Genomic DNA, 23459 nt, shown 5'->3' with positions numbered 1-23459 from the left:
TTTCCTAAGAACAGAAATTACGTGAGAGAGAAAAAGAGAGAGAATGAGAAATATTCCAACCCTATCTAGCTCAATTCCTCTGAAACCAGGCGTTAGATACGTTTGCATTTATTCCAAGACAGCAGGCTTTATTTTCCTGTAAACATATCAGACGTTCTTGAATGAATGAGAATAACCTGTCTTCAATAGGAAGCAGAGCCATAAAAAAACCTCGGAAACTTCATAGGTTTCTGAGTGGATAGTTTAATCATATAGGTCTGCGGCTGTGTGATGAAAAACTTGCTTCCACTTGTCCTGGTAATCTCTTTTGTTTCAGTCTTTTCAGCAGGTTTGTTGGCTTGCCTTCCTCTTGGCTGGCTGTCCAGTCTTTTACCAGTAAGACTACACAACTTGCCTTCCCTCCAGTTGTTCTGTTCTGAGTTACTCAGCTGATCTTGCTTATCTTGAATCTCAGGAAACCTGGGTCCAGATGCCAATTCCCTGTCGTGGATTCTGGGTATATTTTCTGGGATTCTGGATATATAGCACATATTTTAACAGGATAAACATAACAATTTTAAAACTAGGACAGAAGTAACTAATACTTTGGAGAAAAGGTAGATGAAACAATTTGCCTTTCATCACAAATAATTCCATTAAGTTGAAAAAAATAATTACCAGTTTGGTGAAGGAAATGTAACATGGTGGTTTGGCTTCCAATCAGGCAGTTAAAAATTTTTCAGCTAATAAGTAAAACTGTGAAATTAAAACAAAAAATACCTCAAACTTGACAAGGATTGGGAAATGTTAATAGTAACATTCAAATTTGTAATCAGTAGGAGGGTAAAAATCAAAGGGTTAGTCAATCATTATTAAAGAAATAGTTCATGAGTTTATTATAGACTAATCTCATTTTCATTTCTGATTGGTAGTTTAAGGCAAGTTATACATAATAAATATTAATGTGAGCCATCCTTTTAACATAGTAATTCACGAACTTTTGAATGATTGTCCTCCTCCACTGAGTGTACACACAGCTTCGGAAGGAACACACAGAGAGCAGGCGAGGGAGAGGGAATATCTGTAGTGTCTATTAGAGCAATGGAACTGATTGAGGCAACAGATAGGATGGTAACAGCCTGACAGCCCTCACAGCCCTGTCATGATATCTTTGTGGATAAGATGCAGAAACACACTTAATGCTAGTAAAGTACAGTGAATTGAGGGACAGGTGATTGCCGATTAATGGATCATTGTCTATGATAAGGTTTCGAACAATATGTTTCAGAGCTCTGTTCCTTTAAAAACGTCTCAACCGTTTTGTCAATGGCTTTTCTGCACACAGAGAAGTCATGATCATTTTGTGAGTGACACAAATCTAGATTGGTAGGTAATACATTGGATGCAAAATTTTGATTCTAAGCTCTTGCTAAGTTGGAAGAATGGCCTGAATCAAACAAAAAAGAAATTAATGGATAATATAAAGTTCTACTTCTACACTTTTAAACAATTCAAATGACAAAACAAACAGAACCTCTAGATAAAATAGAATTAAAATCAATGAATTAATGTCATTTGATGTAAAAATATTTTGGAAGACCTGCATATCTCTAAGATTGACACAAATTAATATGATCCATAACTAACACAAATGGATTTAGGATGCATTGATGGAGACATAGTGTAGAAAGCAAGGCTAGATTATACTGTGAACTCTACTAATGAATGTGAGGTGCATTCCTGGAAACATACTGTACAGAACAAAATTAAATCCAGTCTATTCTACTTTGGATTCAGCTTTGCAAATCACATTTTAAGGAAATGGCAGACTGTGATGGTTAATTTTGGGTGTCAGCTGATTTAAGGGTCATGCAGATAGCTGGTAAAGTGTCATTTATTCTCCGTGCTTCAGCAGGCACTGAGCCCATCCCTTTTCTGCTAAAAGAGAAACGCAGGTGGTTTGACATTTGATTAGAATAATTGGGCTGCCCCAGGTGTGTCTGTGAGGTGTTTCTGTAGGAGATTGGTATGTGAGTCCACTGATTGAATGGGGAAGAGCCACCCTTATGTGGGTAGGCACCATCCAATTGAGCAGGAGATGGTAGTGATGAGAGGCAGTGCCCAGGCAGAGGAGAAGGATAGAGAAAGGGCAAATTAGAGCTCTTTCTACCAGAGCCAAAACACCCTTCTTCTCCTACCCTTGGATGTCAGAACAGGTAGTTTAGTCCTTAGACTCCAGATCTTGCCCCAGCTGTCCCCCAGCCCCTCAGGTCTTCAGTCTCAGACAGTTAAACCGTTGGCTTCTTTGGTTGAGGGAGTCATGCTACTGGCTTCCCTGGTTCTTCAGCTTGCAGACAGCCTGTCACAGGACTTTTCAGCTTCCTCAAGTGAGTGAGCCAACTCCTCTAATAAAGTTCGTCTCATGTATCTCTCTACATATATCCTATTGGTCCTGTTTCTCTGGAAAATCTGACGGAAACAGTAAATGTGTTTACTAGGATGATGAAAGAAAGGTGCTATATGAAACACCTCAATGAAATAGGCATCAAAACACATTTTTAATAGTTAGGTATGGGAGAAGATAGCAAGTATCAATGGTAAAGCCTGAATAGGACATAGCCAGTGACTCACTTGGGCCCAAGTAGAAGAAGGTGATGCCAGGAGAAAACAATGTGTATTTAAACTCCATGCCTGTTGATATGGTTTGGCTGTGTCCCCACCCAAATCGCACATTGCATTGTAATAATGCCCATGTGTCAAGGGCAGGACCAGGTGGAAGTAATTGGATCATGGGGGAGGTCTCCCTCATTTTGTTCTTGGCATAAAGAGTGAGTCTCATGGTATCTGATGGTTTTATAAGCGTCTGACATTTCTCCTGCTTCCACTCATTCTCTCTCCTGCCACCCTGTGAAGAGGGTGCCTTCCACCACAATTGTAAGTTTCCTGAGGCCTCCCCAGCCATGCAGACTGCGTCAATTCAACCTCTTTAGAAATTAACCAATCTCGGGTTTTTTTTTTATAGCAGTGAGAACAGACTAATACCCCCATCAAATGACAACTTTGCTCAGGAAGTGTGTTTTAGTCACAGCTGTTATCAGTTGAGACTAGACTACCCAGAGGGAACACATAATTAAAGTGAAAATAGGTAAGTTGCTGCAGGGAAGCCAGGAATTATCAATAACATACCTTCCGTGTCAGAAATGATTTTTTCTGACAATGTCTAAATGTGGTAGATTACATATTATTCCAAAGTATCAGAAAAATCATCTCTGACATTTAAGGTACATCTTGCACAGTAAGGCATTGCAGTCCTATGGCCGTCAACAGAGATATACAATCTTCTTTCAGGGAGAGCCAAACGATTTGCCGTACTTCCTTGTGGGAAGACTGTTCTTTTTTTAGGCCTGGCCATGTGACTTGCTTCAGCCAATGGAATGTGAGGGGTTGTCACATATGAGATATTGGAAAGAAACTGGAAGGGCTACTGGGAGTTTCCAGAACTATATCTTTACCTTTGCCAAGTGGACAAGATGGAAATTGGCATATCAGCCAGGATCCCAGGTGTCAAGACATATGGAACACAACTGAAGACTTGCTACAGATGCCCATCTGAACTATAATGAGAAGAATAAATAAACCTTTATGGTTGTAGGCCATTAAAATTTAGGGGTGTTTGTTACTGAAAACTTACCTGGAAAAAATATGACTGATGACACAGCACAGAAGCCAGGCAAAGTAGCTGTGACTAGTCCCTGAGGTGAGGCCCTGGGATAGGCTACATCAAGTTTCCTTGATATAATTTGGCTATTTAAGCTTAAATAAGATGCTTGCAACACTATAGCCTTATAAACGGAAGACTTAGAGGAGACAGGATAACTGACTACACAGGTCTAAGATGATTTAAAATTATTTAATTGTCTCCAGAAGGTAGGTCTAGAGAAAAGACAACAGACTTATTCTCAATTTAATTAAAAAACATATCTAATAATTAGAACTATTTAAAAGTAGCATGGACTTCTTTTGAGGTGGTATACTTCCCATTAGTAAAGCCAAGTAGAGATGGAGTGACTGATTTCCTAGGATTTGGGGAGAAGAATCACAGTAAAGCGTTAGGGCAGAATGATTCAATAAAACTCTACACTATAATGCAGTGACTAACATTCCTTCACATGGTTTTCGTACGAGGCCAAAAGACTTTCCTAAGTAAAATGGAAAAGATGGTAAAGTTTAACTTTCATTTATCTCCTCTCTAAGTGTCCTTCCCCTGTTATCATTTACTAGCAAAAGGAAACATGAGGACTTTCCTACTGCTGCGTTCTCTACCTTAAGTAAGAGATCTGTACACATCATTAAGGTCCTGAAGTCCTTGTCATAGAATAGCAAATAATTGGCCTAAGCTTGGTTCTGCTTTACACGTATATTATTCCCTGGGACAGATCACTTTAAGCTCCCTGAGCTTGGCTTTTTTTTTTTAACTTTTAGTTTATTTTTTGAGATGGAGTCTTGCTCTGTTGCCCAGGCTGGAGTACAGAGGCACAATCTCAGCTCACTGCAACCTCTGCCTCCCAGGTTCAAGCGATTCTACTTCCTCAGCTTCCTGAGTAGCTGGGATTACAGGTGCGTGCCACCATGCCCAGCTAATTTTTTTTTTTTTTTGTATTTTTTTAGTAGAGACGGGTTTTCACCATGTTGGTCAGGTTGGTCTCAAACTCCTGACCTCATGATCTGCCCACTTTGGCCTCCCAAAGTTCTAGGATTACAGGTGTGAGCCACCGTGCATGGCCGGCTTATTTTTATTGTTTTATTTTTTCTTTTTAATTGTTTATTATAGAGATAGGGTCTCCCTTTCTTGCCGAAGCTTGTCTAGAACTCCTGGCTTCAAGCAATACTCTTGCCTTGGGCTCTGGAAGTGCTGAGATTATAGGCCATGAGCCACCAGGCCCAGCCATAAGCTTGGCTTATTAAGTAGGAGTTATTAAACTTCTTCTGCCTACTTCATAGTGATGTTGTAAGGATGAAATATAATAATACAGGTAAACACATTTGTCAGAAATTTAGGGGTACTAAAATGTAGACAGTTATTATCATTGCCTTTATTGTCATCATTATCATAATCATCACACTATACATAATTATACTCTAAGAAAAGATTACATCCTGATAACAATATTAAGTAGAAAGTAATGGCTACTTAATGTGAAAATATAAATGGAGATAACTATTTTCACAATAGAGAGGAGATGCTTACTAGGATCTCTCAAACTACAGTACTTAGGTAGCATTGTTTCGTTTCTCTCTGTAACATTTTCTTTAGTTAAAAAAGCAATTATTTAGTCATTGAAGCTAGGCAACAAGGATATGTTCAAATATTTTCCATAGTAGTTCTCTATAATATAGAGTATATGTATGATATAAAATATTTAATGCATGTTTGCTACTCATTGATATTAATTCAGGGTCATCATTCATATTTATGATTTGTGAAAAAAAATAAGGGACCACAGTGAGTTGATCAATAACAAAATGTGACAATGTAGAAGGCAGAAAAATGAAACTGCAAAGCGCTCTGGGAAAATTGGAAGCATGCTTCATACAAATGCAAGTTGGTACTAATCAAAGCATTCTAAAAGTAATTCAGAGACACACCATATGGAAAGTTCTGAACAAAATGTGGTGTTTGGCACTGTCCAATTCTATTTTGTGCTAATTTCCAACTTTCTAGGACTGTTATCACATAACATCTTAGTCTGTTCAGAGTGCTATAAAGAAGTACTATAAACTAGGTGACATATAAACAAAGAAATTTATTTCTCACAGTCTGGAGACTGAGAAGTTCAAGATCAATCTCCTGGCAGATTTAGTATCTGTTGGGGGTCTACTTCCTGGTTCATAGAGGGGCACCTTCTTGCTGTGTCCTCATGTGGTGGAAGGAGCTTGCTTGGGCCTATTTTCTAAGGGCACTAATTCCATTCTTGAGGACTTGTCCTAATGACCTTATCACCCCCCTAAAGGCCCCACTTCTCAATATCATCACCTTGGGGATTAGGATTTTAATATATATTTGAGTGGACACAAACATTCAGACCATTGCACAATATCTTCAAATATCATGTACACTCATTCTTCAACCCTGGTACATGTTCGCATGCTTTGTTCTGCTTTTTCCAGCCCTCATCCTTACTCTCATCCCCATACACTCCCAAACTACTATATTGCCTTCCTCTTCCCCATCAAATTCCTCCTTGCCCCAGTATTATTTCAGGGGAGCTATTCAAGTGACCTTCTAATATGTAACTGATGACCAGGGGTTATGGCATTGTGAAATAGGCTGTTTATGAATAAATTTAAGGTAAAATTTCAGACAGTATGAAAAAGTTAAATAAATTACTAACAATAGTGGAGATACAGTATCTGAGGTCAGGTAAGAATTTAAAGTGTCAGTGTAATCAAATTATAAAATTAGCCTAATTTAAGGTATTATCTGAATATTTACAACAAAATCAGGAAAAGGTATGAACTATTTGGGTCAATCCTTAAAAAAGAGATAGATTAAGTATCAAACACTATAATTAGGACAGACTTTTTAAATTGGTTTTTTTCTTTTCAGCACTTACTACATGGGAGATAAATTTTTGCTGTTATTGTTATTGTTCTTTAATTTATGCAGTTCTTTCTGACAGTTTTTAAGTACCATCTATCTTCATGTACAAAGTTAGCAGCAGTTGATGCATATTTGGTATGAAATACATACTTTTCATGGGCAATATACATTTGAAGAGAGTTTGATAAGCACATTTTTTAAAAAAGATTTTTTTAATGCACACTGTATTCTCTTTACAATGTGTTTGAAATACTGAAAATTTATTCATGTTATGATAGAAGGAAGTGTAAGTTTAAAAATAGTTAATGGTTTTATTTATTTTCTCCTCTCTATTTACTGTATATTGTCAAAATGGATGTGTGGTGGTGTAATAAATGTAACCAATTTCTTGAAGCTAATAACTAATCCTGAGTGAATCTGAGCCAATGCTATAGTCCATTAACTTTCGAACTATGGTTATAATTTTCTTTAACAGACCCAGATACAGGCTATATTTTATCATTATCATAAACCTGGAGAGGAAACTGAAAGTAGAGAGAGATAGAGGTTTACATAGTTCACACAAAGGCTTTTGTTAAAGGCAAAAAGTCATAGATTAAAAATCTAAACCTGCTTTATGGTTCTCTATCCTCCTTGAGTATTAAATATACAGGATTCTTAAGCACGAGGTACTTATGGAAATAAGTCAGGAAAGAACTAGGACTCAGCAACAGTACAAGCAACAGAAAATAAATGGTCTTTAAAGTCTTAGTAAATGCACATGTCGCTGCCACTAACTAGATTATATGAAAAAGAACAGAAGGTACCCCTACTCAACCAAAATATTTTGATTTAATACCAAAGCACAAAAAGGCACATCTCAAGTGTTAGCAATACCTTAAGCTTTACTATTTAAAAAGAATTGTTTGGATTGTAGCCGCATTTAAAAGAGAAAACCAATATAAATCAAATGCCCTTTCTTTTCTGGTGCACAGCTTATAGAAATATGTTTATTTTTGTATCCCAGTATTTGCATACATACCACTCTTCTTGTTTCTTTGATAAAAGTTTTATGGGCAATAAATTATAAATCATGCTTATGTATAATTTATCCCTTTAAATACATATTTTATTTTTTGGCTTTTTAAATGAAAACTGTCTTTAGCTTTGTATTTTTAAGAGATTCAAATTCAATACTTTAAGAAATTCATGAATAAAGCATGCTTCAACCTTAATTTACATTTTTATAGTGTCTGCTGTAGAACAGTATAGATTTTGCTTTCTGAGTGTACTCTTTCAAGCAGACACGATTCCCCTAAGAATAAGCCTTGAGAAAATTCACTTGCCCTTCATAAAACATACATTTCATTATCTTCCTATAAATTGGACACTTCCCCAACATGGTTGTGCATTTGTGTCTACTCCCTGAATATTGTAATATCCTCTAGTTCACATACACACACTAATACAAACAGAAAATGGCCATTTTATTGTGTTGAATTCAATGGCAAGTGACCTGACATGAATCCAAAATGCATTTTACCTCCAAGAAGATAATCTTGATATGATTCAATCCTTTAAGTAAGAAAATGATGTGGGAGATTAGTTTTCCTTAACTCTAATCACAGTTTAGACTTGGTTTAATACGTTAATAGATTGCTTAAAGTAGCTATTATTTTAGAATATATTTAGAATATTGAACCAAATAACTTGTTTATAAACTACCTAGGAATAGACTCCTCATACTCATAAAATCTCATGATTTTATTTTTATTTTTTGGAAAATAAAGCTTAGGACCGTAGTTCATCTAGATTGGCTCATCAAGACTTAGATACTGGCGAAGCATAGGTAACATCCTCTTTTCTCTTAGTCCCTTTCCCATAGGCCTATTTCTTAGCAATCATTGTTTTATAAGGCTTTTGTTTTGTAATTAGGTTGCATTTCCCTCGGGGCTAGGACTTTGAATAAGAGAAAAAAAAAAAAAAAAAAAAAACCATAGATATTTCCTGGGAGGAAAATCCTATTGAACATGGACTAAGGTTAGTAACCTCAACATTCATACTCTTTCTTGCATTCTTCCTCTTTATTAGTGTAAGAACGCTCTATGGTCACAATGATTTTTTTTAATACTATTTCACCTTCTTACTGAATACCTTTGTTTTTGTTACACATTGAATTGTGTCCTTCCAAAAATATATGTCGAGGTGCTAATAAAACTTAGTGTCTCACAATGTAACCATACCTGGAAATAGAGTATTTACAGAGATAATGAAGTGAAAACAAGGTCATTAGGTTGGTTCCTAATCTGCTATGACTGGTGTTCTTACAAGAAGGGGAAAGCTAGACCCAGAAATAGACCCACACAATGAGTGTGTGAAAGACAAAGTGGAGACACACGGAGAAAACTCCAATGTGAAGACGGAGGATTGGACTGATGCATTAAAAGCCAAGAAACCCCAGTGGTTAGTAGAAGCCAGGGAAGTGGCATGGAATGGTGTTTTTCCCAGCACCTTCAGTGGGAGCATTGTCCTGACACAGCTTGACTGACCTTGGAAGTCTGGCCTGTAGAACTGTAAGACCACACATTTGTTTTAAGTCACCCTGTTTGTGGAGCTTTGTTAAGGCAGCCCTAAGAAACTATTTAATAAGACTGTTTCTCATTACTTCTAAAATATATCTTGTACTCTTTTATAAGACAGATCTCAGGCTTTTCAGGATCTTGGCCTTGCACACCTTTTCGGCTCCTGCATTACTAATGTGTTCCTTTCCACCCTATCATGGAACAATAGAAGACACCTTTGAGTTCCTCAAAATGTCCAGTTTTCTCTCAGATATAGCCTTCTCCATTCTCCTCCCTGCAAAGTTAGCATTATCCTTTTCCCTGACACACCGCCATTGGAAATCTTCATCCGACCACTCCTAACCGCCTTTTAGACCTGAACGTCAATATTCATCTTTCAGAAAGACTTTCTTGTTTCTCTAGTCTCCCATAACACCCTACTCTTCTGCCTTAAAAGTCATTTCAATACTGTAATGTCTATCTTCCTTGCAAGACTGAACATTTCTTTATGTTTGGCTCTAGAACTTATTAGATGCCCCACAAATATTTATTTAACAAATAAACAACTGAATGGCAGCATGTCATGTGCTCCCTCGCCTGCTCTTTCATCTGGACTTGTACTCTAAGTGGTGTGTAACTTCATAGGGCTGCTGCAAAACAAGAACACAGATTTATTATATTACAGTTCTGGAGGTCAGGGTCTAAAATCAGACTTTGGCTGGGCAATGCTCCCTTGGAAGGCGCTACAGGAGAAAGCCTTTTTGCCTCTTCTAGCTTCTGGTGGCTCCTCGCACTCCTTGATTTATGGCAACATAACTTTAATCTCTGCCTGTCTTTATGCCTTTTTTCCTTGTATCTTTGTGTCTCAAGTCTCTTTCTTCTTTTCTCTTACAAAGTTATCTGTTGTTGGACCTAGGGCCCACCCTAAATCTAGGATGACCTCATTTTAAAATCCTTAATTTAATTATATCTGCAAAGACCCCTTTCCAAGTAGGATCACATTCATAGGATCTAGGGATTAAGGCTTGAACATACCATTTTCAGAATCACTGTATAACCTACTACAGAGTGAGGCTGATTAATTTGATAGATCTGTGGGACTACGGGTATAAACTAAGCTGCTTCGGGATGAAGATGAAAAATGTTGTGTGGAGTGAGAATTTTTATTTCTACTGTTGCATGGAATCCATCTGGGGGCTGGTGGCACTGCTGACGTAAGGAGGTCATTGCCTTTGGTATGGACGTTGGTGTTTCAGTGGCGGAAGCTGAATACTCCTGATGTTCTTTTCAGCTGCTTCACAGGGAGAGGACACAGGTAAAGAAAAGTTTGAGTCGGGAAAGACACCCGAGGAGACTGTGGCTGAGAGGGGTTTCTGTGGAGCTTCCGAAACGACAGGGTGACAGCTTGAACGAGGATATTGGTGAACTCAGATCCACTAGGGATGGGGAATAAATTTAAGGGTGAACCTGGTTGCATCCACAGCCTGGCAGGAACAGGTGACATTTAGGTTACAGCTATAATTCACATAAAAATGAGTATTTTATGATTATATGAAATAAAATACAAGGAATTTTCAATTAATCACATTAATGTGAGCAGGACAAGATGAATAGTTGAAGTTCACAGAATCTTCCACTTAATTTTAGCCTTAAATTCACCGTTTTTTCCTCATTAACATTACTATAAAACAAAATCAATGAGTGGTTTGGGTCTCTCTCTTTGATTGAAATCTCCTTCTGGTGAGACTAATTAGAAATAGCGATATTAAAAAGCATAATCAGTCTGATATTTAAGTAGAATAACTCATTTGACTTGACTAACAGCCCACTATGAAGTCCTAAATTACCCAGGGTTAAAATAGAAAATATCACTGAAAAGTAACATATTTTATATTGTCAGTCATTTGCACTTTTTTTCTGATAGTTTTCAACATGAAAATACAGGAGCAATAGTCTTCTGTGCAAAAGAGTTAAGTTAGTATGGTAGATGGGGTTAAAATCCCACAAAGAACAAGGGAAATGAAATCAGAATTCCCCTGTTGAGCACTAAATAGTCACAGAAGTTTGAGTAAATCACTTAATCTTTCTGATAAATTCAAAGAGCACTCCTAGCTCTACTACTCTGTGATTCTAAAGAGGAAAGATATATCAAGATCTGTCTGACTTTTGCAGCAGTGTCTTTGGAGGGCAGATTTTTTATGTAGCACAGTGAATGAGGGGTTCTGTGTACCAAAGGATCAGCTGAAAGGTTTTGGCAAGGTTCCTGGAATCTATAAGAGATGATTTCACAAGGAGTCTCACAGGGAACCAAAGTTAAATTAGCCCACTTTGCCTGAAGCTAGAGAGTGACGCAGAAAGAGAGAATAAAAAGAGTAGAAGTTATTATATCTCATACATAGAAGAAAATAAGTCTATGCAGTAATTCCTTTCCCCAAAATTTACTAGTTAAATATTAGAAACTAGTATTATGCTCATGAAGACTCTACCATTTCTCAGTCCTCTTATTATCTCTTGAAAGCCATGTCCAGATTTTGAATGTGTGTATGCTATGTGAAGAGTTGGCAATTTGTTCTCCTTCCTCCTTTTGTCTCTTTCTCTTTTGCCCTCCTTTTTTTCCTTTATTCTTTGTTTTCTTTTCTACATTAGGCCTATTGAATAAGAAATAAGGACTTTCCTCAGTCTTGAAGGTGATTTGCTGAGGGCTCCTTTGCACATCAGAAGTGAGCATTTTTTGTCACTCATTTGTAGCATGTACTTTAAATTTACATCAATAACTTGGAATCTATACTAAGTGAAAAAAAGAAACCACATATTGGTAACAATTTATTTAAGATAAATATTTAAAAACTGGAAAGTCTTTGTTTTGTGACCAGACTAAGCTAAGTAGTAAAATAAGAAAGGTTCTTACCAATATTTAACATCAAAACCAGTTCTCTGCTTTAAAACATGATTTTATATAAGCTATATTCTCTCGCATTTTTTGGCTAAACCAGAAAAAGATACCTGATCCATTTTGATAAGTCATTACACAATCACTACATTATGAAATATGAAGACATTTTTGAAATAGATATTCAAACAACAAGTTTTGAAGGTAATAAACAGAAAGAAAAGTGGAAAAGATCTACTTTACAAACATACACAGCATGACAACAGTAGTACTTTCACATTCCAAGCAGCAATCAGACACATGTAATTCAAGTTTTTTGGACGAAATTAATTTGAAATGTGCAATAATATTTTACCATAATAACCAGACTAAAAGACTGTTGAAACCACCTTTATAAAAATTATAATAGTGAGGGAACTCTAACCCGACTCCATCTTGTTTCTGACCTCAAAAGCTAACTACCTTTATTCATCCTTGGGCACAGACCAAACTAACTATGGGAGGACTTCAGTTTATAGTTTAATGTTGAAGCAAGGATGATAACAACTCCTCCCAAAACTGACTCCTTCCAGGGACTAAAACCACCTTTGTAAGACTAATGAAAGGCCACAAGGATAGGATTACAAGAGAGACCTGAGTTCTGCTAAGATGTAGCTATAGTTAAACAATAACGACCCCTTGTTCCTTAGCTTGCTTTTCTATAACCCCTTACTTCTCAGGAGTCAGGTAGCTGGAGGTCACAAGATTTGTAACTTTTCTAATTGCTCCTATGGAGAACATCGCTATTGTAAAACCTAAAATTGATCTTTGAGATTTTCCAGAATTTTGCATTCTAGTAAATGATTGACTTAACCCAGACGGGACCCATGACTCATACCAAGGAACTGATTCACCAGTCCTGTGACCCCCCCCAACCCAGAAACTGACTCAGTATGCAAAGTCAGTTTGGACACTTTGATGATTTCATCCCCAATCAATCTGCACTCATTTCCTATCCCCCTGCCCTCCAAATTTTCCTTAAAAACCCTAGCCTGTGAGCTCTTGTGGAGATGGATTTGTGAAAAATCTCCCACCATCCATCTTGGCTGGCCCTAGAATTCTTGAACTCTTTCTCTACTGAAACTCCTGTAACAACTGGGAACACCCAGTGTTTGGAGTTTTTGAGCAGTGGGCAAGAAGAACCTATTGGGCTGTAACTGTATATGTACCTACCAATTTTACATCTGGGATGTTATCCTAAGGTAATTAGAGATATTCAATATATAGATAATAAATGACCACAATTATTTAATAATTTCTCACCTTTCCTGAGATTGACATATTGCCAGGCATTGGCTACATACTTCTCCTAGGTCATTTTCTTCAATATTTACAATCTTTGCAATGCCCCTGGTCTCTTCTGGTTTCACAGAGCAAAAAATTGCCCACAAAATTAGAGAGACACACAAGCTGATACAGAGGATCACAACTTATCAGTGAGGGAGGTGTTTCCCTGCACAAGCTCTCTCTTTGCCTGCTGCCATCCATGTAAAACGTGACTTGCTCCTCCTTGCCATCCACCATGATTGTGAGGCCTCCCCAGCCATGTGGAACTGTGAATCCATTAAACCTCCTTCCTGTATCAATTACCCAGTCTCAGGTATGTCTTTATTGGAAGTGTGAAAATGGACTAAAACAATACCCATATGTCTAATGATGTATATTTCTAAACAGTGGAATTATAGGTGATCTTTTTCTTGTTTTGTTATTTTTTCTGCATTTGTGAATATTTCAACAATGCATATGTAAGGTTTGTGTGCTAACAGTTAAAAACCATGTTAAAACAGCAATAATAAAAACAAAAACAAAGGGGAACAGAGTCTTAGAATTTAGAACGTAAGCAATATATGAGCGAGCAATCCCAGAAGGAAAGGTTGATAAATCTGCATTAAAACTTTTATCATTTTATTAGTGATCAAAGACATCACATATTTTACTATTTAGACTATTTACATTATTTTCTAGAATTTCAGATTTCAATATTAATAATGAATCCTAAGAACATTTTTCCTTATTCTTTACATTTATTTCCTTATTAACCACCATTATCATATAATAATGATGATGGTTAATATTTGAGTGGAGTTCTGTTCATGTAGGAGCAGATGGTGTAACATGCCAAGCTTCTACAATATCTCCTTTTCCTCTGAGTTTCTATGGTTCATATGCTCAAAAGTGTATGTCACCCAGGTAGAAAATATAATAGACATGGAAAGATAAAAATTTTTATTTTTATTTTTATTTGTCACCTTGGAAGAGAAAATGACTCTTTGTAACTCAGACAGGAGGCAAATAGCACACGGCATTACTGACTGAGCTGCAAAATCAAAATTGACAAATCCTGGAGGAGAAGAAACTTAGTATTGCAAAGTCAGGCATCGCTGTGCACGCTGCCTGGGCTTCCCTGGTGTCCTCCTGCTGTGGCCAAGCAGCCCTAAGGTCCAGGTGACATTAGTCTGGCTTTTCAGACAAGTCAAAAGGAACAAAAATAATTTTATCATAAGGAAATAAAAGGCTTCGCACAGAATACCAGCCGCTTTTGCTGCTCTCGTTATGATAAAGGGTCAGAGAGAAAGGCTGGTGATAAAACTCAACATGGGGCTTGAAAAGGAACTGGATTTCTTTTTACCACCAGTCTTCTTAAAACTCAACATAACTCAAGAGTTAATAGCAAAGAGTCACTGATGACAAAAGTGCTATTAAAAAGTTATGCTCACACATCCCTGGTGGTGGTGACATTCAGTACAACTCTTTTGGAAAACGTTTTGACAAAACCTATTGAGAATCGTATTTCTGCTTTTGCATTTAGATATGTATACATTGTTGTTTACACATATCTAGACACTCATGTTGGTGTTATACACTGGGAAAATGGAAACTAACTAAACATATATTGATTTAGGAATATTTATTCAATGGTTAACAAAATGGCATATCGATTTGGTTATAAATGGCATATCAACTTGATGGACAATTGTGCAACCATCAATAGGGCCAGTTAGGCAGAATATAAAGAAATGTAGAAAATGCTTAGTAATGTTGCTTGGCAAAAGCAGTATATAGATGTCTATGTATACAGTAGTTAAAATTTGACCTGGTACAGTGGTGTACACCAGTAATCCCAGTAATTTGGTAGGCCAAGGCAGGACCATCCTGGGCAACATAGGGAGACCCTGTCTCTACAAAAAAAATCAAACAGACAAACAAAACAAAACAAACCAGCGCTAGTAGTGGCATGCACCTGTGGTCCCAACTGCTCAGGAGGCTGAAGTGGAAGGATTGCTTGAGCCTGGAGGGTCAGGGCTACAGTGAGACATAATCACAGCACTACATTCCAGCCTGGATGAAAGAGCAAGACCCTATCTCACTTAAAAAAAAAAAAAAGAAAAGAAATGTTATGAAAACTATATATATTCAAAGAAAAAGACAAAGAAATGGGTAAGTAAATACAATTTTGCTAAAGAAATGAATTAATTCTAATTTGATTGCAATTCTTCTATCTTTAAAACTTTTATCCCAAATGAATTAATGCAAGAACAGAATACCACATGTTCTCACTTATAAATGGTAACTAAACATCAAGTACTTATCGACATAAAGATGGAAACAATAGACACTGGAGACTACTAGAGGAGAAAGTAAGGGAGGGGCCAAGGGTTGGAAAACTATCTGTTGGGTACTATGCTCAGTATCTGGAAGATGGGTTCATTGCACCCCAAACTTCAGCATCATGCAATATACCCTGGTGACAAACTGGCACATGACAAACCCCCTGAATCTAAAACAAAAGTTGAAAAATAAAAATTAAAAAATAATACAACTGTTATGATGTTATTCATTGTTTATTAAAAATCTTAAAAATAATTGAATATTTAATTTTTGTATGCCTAGGTTAATCTTCAGAAAGCATTGGTGAATGAGTAATTGTAGAATCTGATTTGTAAATTATGTGATAATCAACACTAAAGAAATATGCATATAATTGCTCCTGACCTGTATTAAATTTCCTCTTGCTGATGTGACATGCACAGATTTAAGGCAAAAGGAGTAACTCAACACTGAAGCAAATACATCTCACAATTAAGCTAATGATCTCTAATATTTCACAAAGTTTCTCAAGTTAACACATGACGTAATGGAAAATGGGAACATTGGTAAGTTATGCTGTGGTACATGGAGGAAGATTGAGTCTCAGGTCAGAACTGAGAGGACGGGGTTGAGGAGAAACACCATTTTCCATGTATGCCCTGGGTTCCCAGCAAGGGTGCTATGTGCTATGAAGACATAGTTCAGCACACTTGAAACCTATTAAGGACCTCTGCTTTGAAACAGGGTCATGAAATAAGTAGTATAAAACCTTGATGACAAATTTGGTGGGACAATATGTAAGAGTGTGTGTGGTGGGTGTATGTGTGCGTGTGAGAGAGAGAGAGAGAGAGACAGTGCACAAATGCACTGGAATTGCATGAATTGAGGCTCACAGAAATCCATCTTTCTGCTGTGTCCTCCCATTATTGTCTAAATCTGGTTTCCGTAGATAATTGTGTAAAGAGTACCTGCTCCTCCACCTGCAAATCTCTGCAGGGTGCACCGATTTGCCCTATGAAGCTGAAAGCAAAGAAATAGGCAACCACTAGTTTCTGAGGTAACACATTTATAGTCTTATAATCTGTTTTTTCCTTTTTCCATTCATTTCTTAATAAAGTTGTCTGCAGTTAAGAAACAGTTGTTGAGATTTAAATCTTCCATAGTCATAGAAGAGTTTATGACCCTTTGCCTATTAGTGAACAGAGATGATTTATTGGGAGAAAAAAATGCTCTAGGAATCCTCCAAATGTATACAACAATAATTAGAAAGAATAACAACTGACCTTGCTTAAAATAGCATAAAGAAGAGGAAAAAGCAGTAACATAGTGTTCTATAAATTTACAGAAGCAAAGATTTTATCCCATCTATTTGCCACTTAATTTAATACAATTAAAAGAGAATAATTAATTATGGGTGTCTGAAAATAAGGTAATAATTTTAAACTGTTTACATGTAAACATAATGTCCTTGCTTTCTTTCTTTCTTTGATTTTTTTTATTTCATTGCTAAATTAAGAACAGTGCTTAAAAAGATCTGGTGCAGCATAACAGAGGCTGGGAAATTTATTAACCACTCATTTCATCAATTTCCTCCAGCATATAAATTGCTATTCAGGAGTATTCAAGCCTTTTTAACACTAGTGAGTTAGAAAAGTTATTGCTATGGATCCCCAGTTATATCACAGAATAATAATGTTTGAACTGTGAGGTTGAGAATTTCTGCATAGTTTTTTTTTTTTTTTTTTGAGACGGATTCTCGCTCTGTTGCCCAGCCCAGGCTGGAGTGCAGTGGCGCGATCTCGGCTCACTGCAAGCTCCGCCTCCCCGGTTCACGCCATTCTCCTGCCTCAGCCTCCCGAGTAGCTGGGACTACAGGCGCCCACAACCGCGCCCGGCTAATTTTTTGTATTTTTAGTAGAGACGGGGTTTCACCGTGGTCTCGATCTCCTGACCTTGTGATCCGCCCGTCTCGGCCTCCCAAAGTGCTGGGATTACAGGCGTGAGCCACCGCGCCCGGCCTTCTGCATAGTTTTAACCTAGTTTTCATTTTTATATATATTTCAGTTATTAAAAAATCAACATCACTCTCAAAAGTATTTACTAAATATTAACAATTTTGAAACTACTGACATATTGTTTTATCTGCACCAAACATTTATCTTGCCATCCTTACCTTGTTGCATGTGTCCTGTGATTATTAAGAGGCAAAATGGTTACCAGTTGCAACTAATCATCAGAAAATTTCCTAGGTTCTATGCAATAGAGAACAAACCTCAAAATACATTGGATGTGAACGTGGTGGTATCGTTTGAATGTGGGCCCTTCAAAATGCAGGTGTTGCCATGTGATGATTTTAAGAAACTGGGCCTTTGTGAGGTGATTAGGCCACGAGGGCTTACTGGGATTAAAGCTCTTCCAAAAGAGGCTTCATAGAGCCTTCAGCTACCTTGCCCTTCTGTCTTATGCCATGTGAGGTTGCAGCAAGAAGGCCCTAACCAGACCAATGCCAATGCCTTAATCTTGAACTTCCAGTCTCCAGAGTTGTAAAAAATAAATTTCTTCTATTTGTAAGTTACTCAGTCTGTGGTATTTTGTTGTAGCAGCACAAACAGACTAGGTGGAGATATTCCTGTCACTGTCATCCATAACCTCCAATTTCAAATGTCTATGTTCATGAAAATAGCTTTTGTTACTCTTATTAATAAAATTTATAATATGTACTATAAATGTGAATTTATTGAATAAATTTATAGCAATAAAGGACTGTTCTTAAACATATCTTTAAAATAATATGGTCGTTTACCGCAATATTTCATTTGTATAGAAGATTTCTGCAACTAACAATTATCCACAAGTGATGTTGATGTTTTGGGGAACAATTTTGTATTCCACATATTCTGATGGTAATGGAACTTCCTTTCTGAAAGTTTGTGCATGGTAGATATTATAAAATCTCCAAAATAACCTTTATCAGGTAAATTTTAAGAAGTTATTTGGTGTGGCAAGAAAGCACCTGCCTTTCACCTGTGAGGAGTACAGTTGGTTGACAGCTTCCAGCCATAGCATCTTTGGGGCCACCTGCAGCATTTGTACTAAGGCTGACCTTTTCTCAATGTGCCCCAGACAATGACTGAGCCTAGGGTGGCCTATGGTGGGACTCAGAGATCCCCTTTGGGATGGTTAAAATTTTTTCCAATTTGCCCAAATTTGCTTCCTTTCCCTTTTATCTTCACAGGCATTGATCTTCAGCCCCAACTTCAAAACCACTATACCTGTCTCTGTATCTGCTTCCTGTAGAACCCAAAGTGTCCAATTTAGATACATGTTTATGCATACATTTTTATTATTTCAAGATACAAAAAAGTTATTGTGCAGGTTAACATGTAAGCAAGATTCTTAGTATTTAAGTTCCTGTGCTGGAGACGACCATTGTAAAACCTTTCAACACTTTGATTTTAGCAGTTCACATTTTGTCCACTAGGATAAGAAATCTATCAAGAAAATAAATTTATTTTAGCCAACTCTGTAAGTTAGTTACAGCCACTGTTTGTACTTGGAAATATATACGTATTAAAATGTGACTTTTTAAATTTTGACAGATTTTAATAAAATATGTCATGATTCAAGAAACTTTTTTTCTTTACAAAGAAAATTATGTAAAATTAAGAAGACATGAGCAAAATTTTATTATCCATTTTATAATGGGGAATTCATGTAACAAATCAAGTAGGATTTTAATTTTGTTTATTTTTTATTCTTTTTTCACTTATTTATTTTACATATTCTGGACTTCAAATAAGTTGAAATGTCTCACAGATAGTGCCTATGCTTGATTGTCCTTCAATCCAAAAGCTTAGAAAATACCTTTTCTTATGGAATCTATTTCTGATGGTTTTGATTGAACTATTTAGGTCTCAGACCAGTTGGTCTGATCAGGCATCTTAGCCACGTTGTAATTATACACCTATAATCATGTGGTTTAAAGAGTAAATTCAGCAGCCTCTGAATTCTGATTGAATCTGTTCAGGTGAATGAGGCTCCTCCTCTCCAGCTCTCCAGGCTTAGACTTGAACATGCTTCACATGTGGGGCAACTGCTTAGCTCTCGCCATTTTGTGGCTCCCAGTTTACAGTAGTCTGCACGAGGTTAACTGGAACAAATTCCTTGTCCCTACTCTTTCCTTTCTGTGAGAATATAAACAGAATGATTATTTACATAGTAATTTACCTTCCACAGTATCCAACTTCCTAAATTCAACTGTATATCTGTCATTATAAATATAAATATCACTTCCTTAGCTGGGTTTTATTAAACTTCCCCCTTTCAATTTGATAAAACTCAGGTACAAAACAGCAAAACAAAAACACGCAACAACAACAACAAAAACGCTTATTATGAGTATGTTGTGAAGAAAGCCCTCAATGAATCAAGTGGATTAAACTCTATAATCTTGAGCCATTTCACTGTTTTCAGGTAGATACATTCACATGCATTTTATCACAATCATGTACAATTTGAGAAAAAATGTTTTAAAAGCATAAGAAACAGTACTGTATTTAAGAAAATAATTATAATAGATGGTCTGTAAATAACCCACAAAGTTGTGTGTGTTTCTTTTTCTTTTCTTTTTTTTGTTTCTAATTCCTTATTTTTTGTTCACTGAGGGAAAATCCCATAAAGGTTGTAATCCCACTTTTGCTAAGTGAAGTGCTGAAAACTACACATCCACATTCTTCGTTATAGCATAAAAATATCTTACTTTTTCTTGTCTGCATGATGTAGTTCTTTAGGTAGCTGGCAAAACACATTGCCCATTCAGCAAATATGCAATTCCCTTCTGGTGTAACAAATGCATTCTTTGTGTCTTTATTCTTAGGCTTATTATACTGAGTTAAGAGGATTAATCTACTAGTGGAACTCTATTATTCTCTACATTAGGTCAGAAAAAAAGATTAGTTTTGCAGAGAAAAATTACAAGGCAAGAGTCACATTTGATACTTTTCCCCTGTTGTTTTAATTAAGCTATATTCTAGAATTTAAGGAATAAATACATTAATAATAAAATTATTCTGGAATTAGAAATAAGCCCTAATGTTTGGCACGAACTTACTGTGCAACCTTATTCTTTTATGTGCCTTTCGTTCCTCATTCAATCTCTTGTGCTGTAAACTTTTCCACACATTGACTTTTACTAAATATGTATGTGTACTCAAATCTCTCCCATCAGAAAAAAAAAAAAAAAAAAAAAATCACTCTATTTTTCAGCACAGGACCCTGTTTGTCATTAAAGGATACACATAGTAAATTTAACAAATAAACAGATGTATATTTATGATTTACAGGTTCTACTCATTCATCTGGTCATTTAATAAATATTGATTTCCTCCCAGGTGTTCAGGACTACTCTTAAAATTTTTACATGTGACTTGAGAGAGTCATAAGTTAACTGTTATCCCTTTCTCCAAATGCATGTCTTGCATATTTTCTAGATATTTCTTCTTGGTGATCTTATTTTTTTCTACAAGCAATTTATGCTCAATAATATATTAGTAATATAATAATAATGATTTATGCTCAAAAATATAATTAATTTTATCTCCCTCCTGCAGAGCAGTGATAATACAGGGACGTTGTTCTTGATGTAAATATGTGCAACTATTTTTAGTTAAGGTCTAATTTTTACTCTAGCTGCCTTTTATGTTCAGAACTATTTTCACTGGACTGCTATTATTCCCACAATATATAATGGCAGAGAAGAAAACTGTAAGAATGCACAAGGGCTCCTTCCATCAGTAGGGTTACCACATGTCACCAATGGCTCAGGTACTTCCACTGTGGCTTTGTATAAAACTTGTCTTTGATTTAGGAGGACAAATATGGCTTTCTAAAGCTATGCGGATTAATTTTACCATTTTTTGTTTTCTATAATTTCTACAACAAAATGTAATACCTACATGTATTTATTTTAAAACCCTTTCTAAAGTGGTATATATACACTGCAAACCCAATCCCCACCAATATGTGATACATCCATATAACAAACATGCACATGTACTCCCTGAATCTAATATATATGTGCATGCATGTATATACACACATGTATGTGCATACTTACACATACATGAATATGTATGTATGCATACAGGCATATGTGTGTATACATATATAGACATATGCATGTACATACATACACATGTGTATGCATATATATACACACATATGTATATGTGTACGTGTGTATATACATATATTTGTATACATATGTATATACATATATAACCCCTTTCTATCGGTTGTGTTATTAAATAAATCTCTAAAAAACATGTACGTTTTCCTCAAAATAGCAACTGGCATACAATAGATATTTAAAATTGATTAATAATTCTTATTATAATTTCAGTGTACTTGCTACTTAGCTCAGAGGCTTACAGATTTCAGATGTTCCAATAAATAATTAAGAGATTAAGAGAATGAGTGACTGTGTTAAAATTAGTTTCTGTAAACTGTGGTTGTTCATCAGAGTTGCCTACAGAATAATTTTTTTTTTTCTTTTTTTGAGACACAGCCTCTCCCTGTCGCCCAGGCTGGAGTGCGGTAGTGTGATTTCGGCTCACTGCAACCTCTACCTCTCAAGTTCAAGCGATTATCCTGCCTCAGCCTCCCATGTAGCTGAGATTACAGGTACACACCACTACATCCAGCTAACTTTTGTATTTTTAGTAGAGACGGGGTTTTGCCATGTTGGCGAGGCTGGTCTGGAACACCTGACCTCACGTGATCCTCCCACCTCGGGCTTGCAAAATGCTGGGATTCCAGATGTGAGCCACCACTCATGGCCAGGATAATTTTTAAATTAAAAAACAAAAATAATTATTTCCCCTTCAAATATCAGTTGAGCCCTTTACTAAAAGAAGTTTAAAAATCGTACAAAACCTTTAATCAGTCTTTAAGGAATAGTATTAGCATCAATAATGTCCATGATATGCATCCTATTTTAACAAATGTGCAACGTACCAATGTACTACCTTAAGTTACAAAAAAAAAAAAAAAATCTGTCTTGGGTTACCACTAAAATATTTCTCCAATCTCTTTCTTCTTTGCTTCACTGCTCTATTTTCCATTAAAAATTCTTTTTTTAAAATTTCTCAATTTTCCTGATTATCTTATTCTTCTGATTTTTTCATCATTTTCTTTAGGATTCTTTTTGTCCTTTCTCTCACCAGCACCTTCCTTTGATTCTCTGCCCATATTCGCCTCCATCTGGATTCCCTCCTTCATAGCTCTTCTGCTTCCACAATTTTAACTTACATTTCTATACTGAAAAATCAGCAAAGAACGTTTCTATCTCTGACTTTCAGCCAGTTTCTGATCCTTTATTTACAGTTGCTTTCAGCTATGTCTACTTGAACGATTTGATATCCTATCAGAATTCAAATTCAGGTTGCTAAAGTGTTGCCCAAAAGAGTCAATAAAAATGTGACAACTATTTTTAATGGAAACTATTGACTTCATAATATACTATGAGTAAATGTATTATATGGTTCCCTCTAAAACAACAACAAAATGTGGGTGCCTGATTCTAAACAATGATCCACCATCTGAAATGCTGGATGTAAGGCCAAGACATTTGTATTTTCAAAAGTTCATTATGTTGAGCTAAAATATAAATCCACACATTTGTAATATCAATTGAACACACAATGGGGAAAAACAGTCTTTTCAAAGTGGTATTTGTTGGGAAAACTGGGTATCCACATGCAGAAGAATGAAATTATCTGTATCTCACACCATATACAAACACCAATTTGAAATGTATTAAAGA

The 23459-nt window shown here is 36.2% G+C and overlaps 2 long non-coding RNA genes across 6 annotated transcripts in view; one reads left to right on the top strand and one right to left on the bottom strand.

The window, feature by feature from the left end:
* LOC123571745 (uncharacterized) overlaps positions 1–23459 on the top strand; it is a 53650-nt gene that overhangs the window by 15013 nt on the left and 15178 nt on the right. Inside the window, exon 1 of one of the 4 annotated variants that reach the window (XR_012431770.1) lies at positions 18409–22318. The exons of the other annotated variants lie outside the window; for them this stretch is intronic. This is a non-coding gene — a long non-coding RNA (uncharacterized lncRNA). Of the gene's footprint in view, positions 1–18408; positions 22319–23459 lie in introns of those variants that run through there. 4 annotated transcript variants of the gene reach the window in all.
* Positions 1–23459, bottom strand: part of LOC135969434 (uncharacterized) — a 264944-nt gene that overhangs the window by 227264 nt on the left and 14221 nt on the right. The gene's annotated exons all lie outside the window — the stretch shown is intronic.

Source organism: Macaca fascicularis, chromosome 2, assembly GCF_037993035.2.
Source record: "Macaca fascicularis isolate 582-1 chromosome 2, T2T-MFA8v1.1".
NCBI classification, from domain to species: Eukaryota; Metazoa; Chordata; class Mammalia; order Primates; family Cercopithecidae; genus Macaca; species Macaca fascicularis.
Note: the sequence above shows the minus strand (reverse complement) of the source record. Positions and strands in the feature narration are given on the sequence as shown.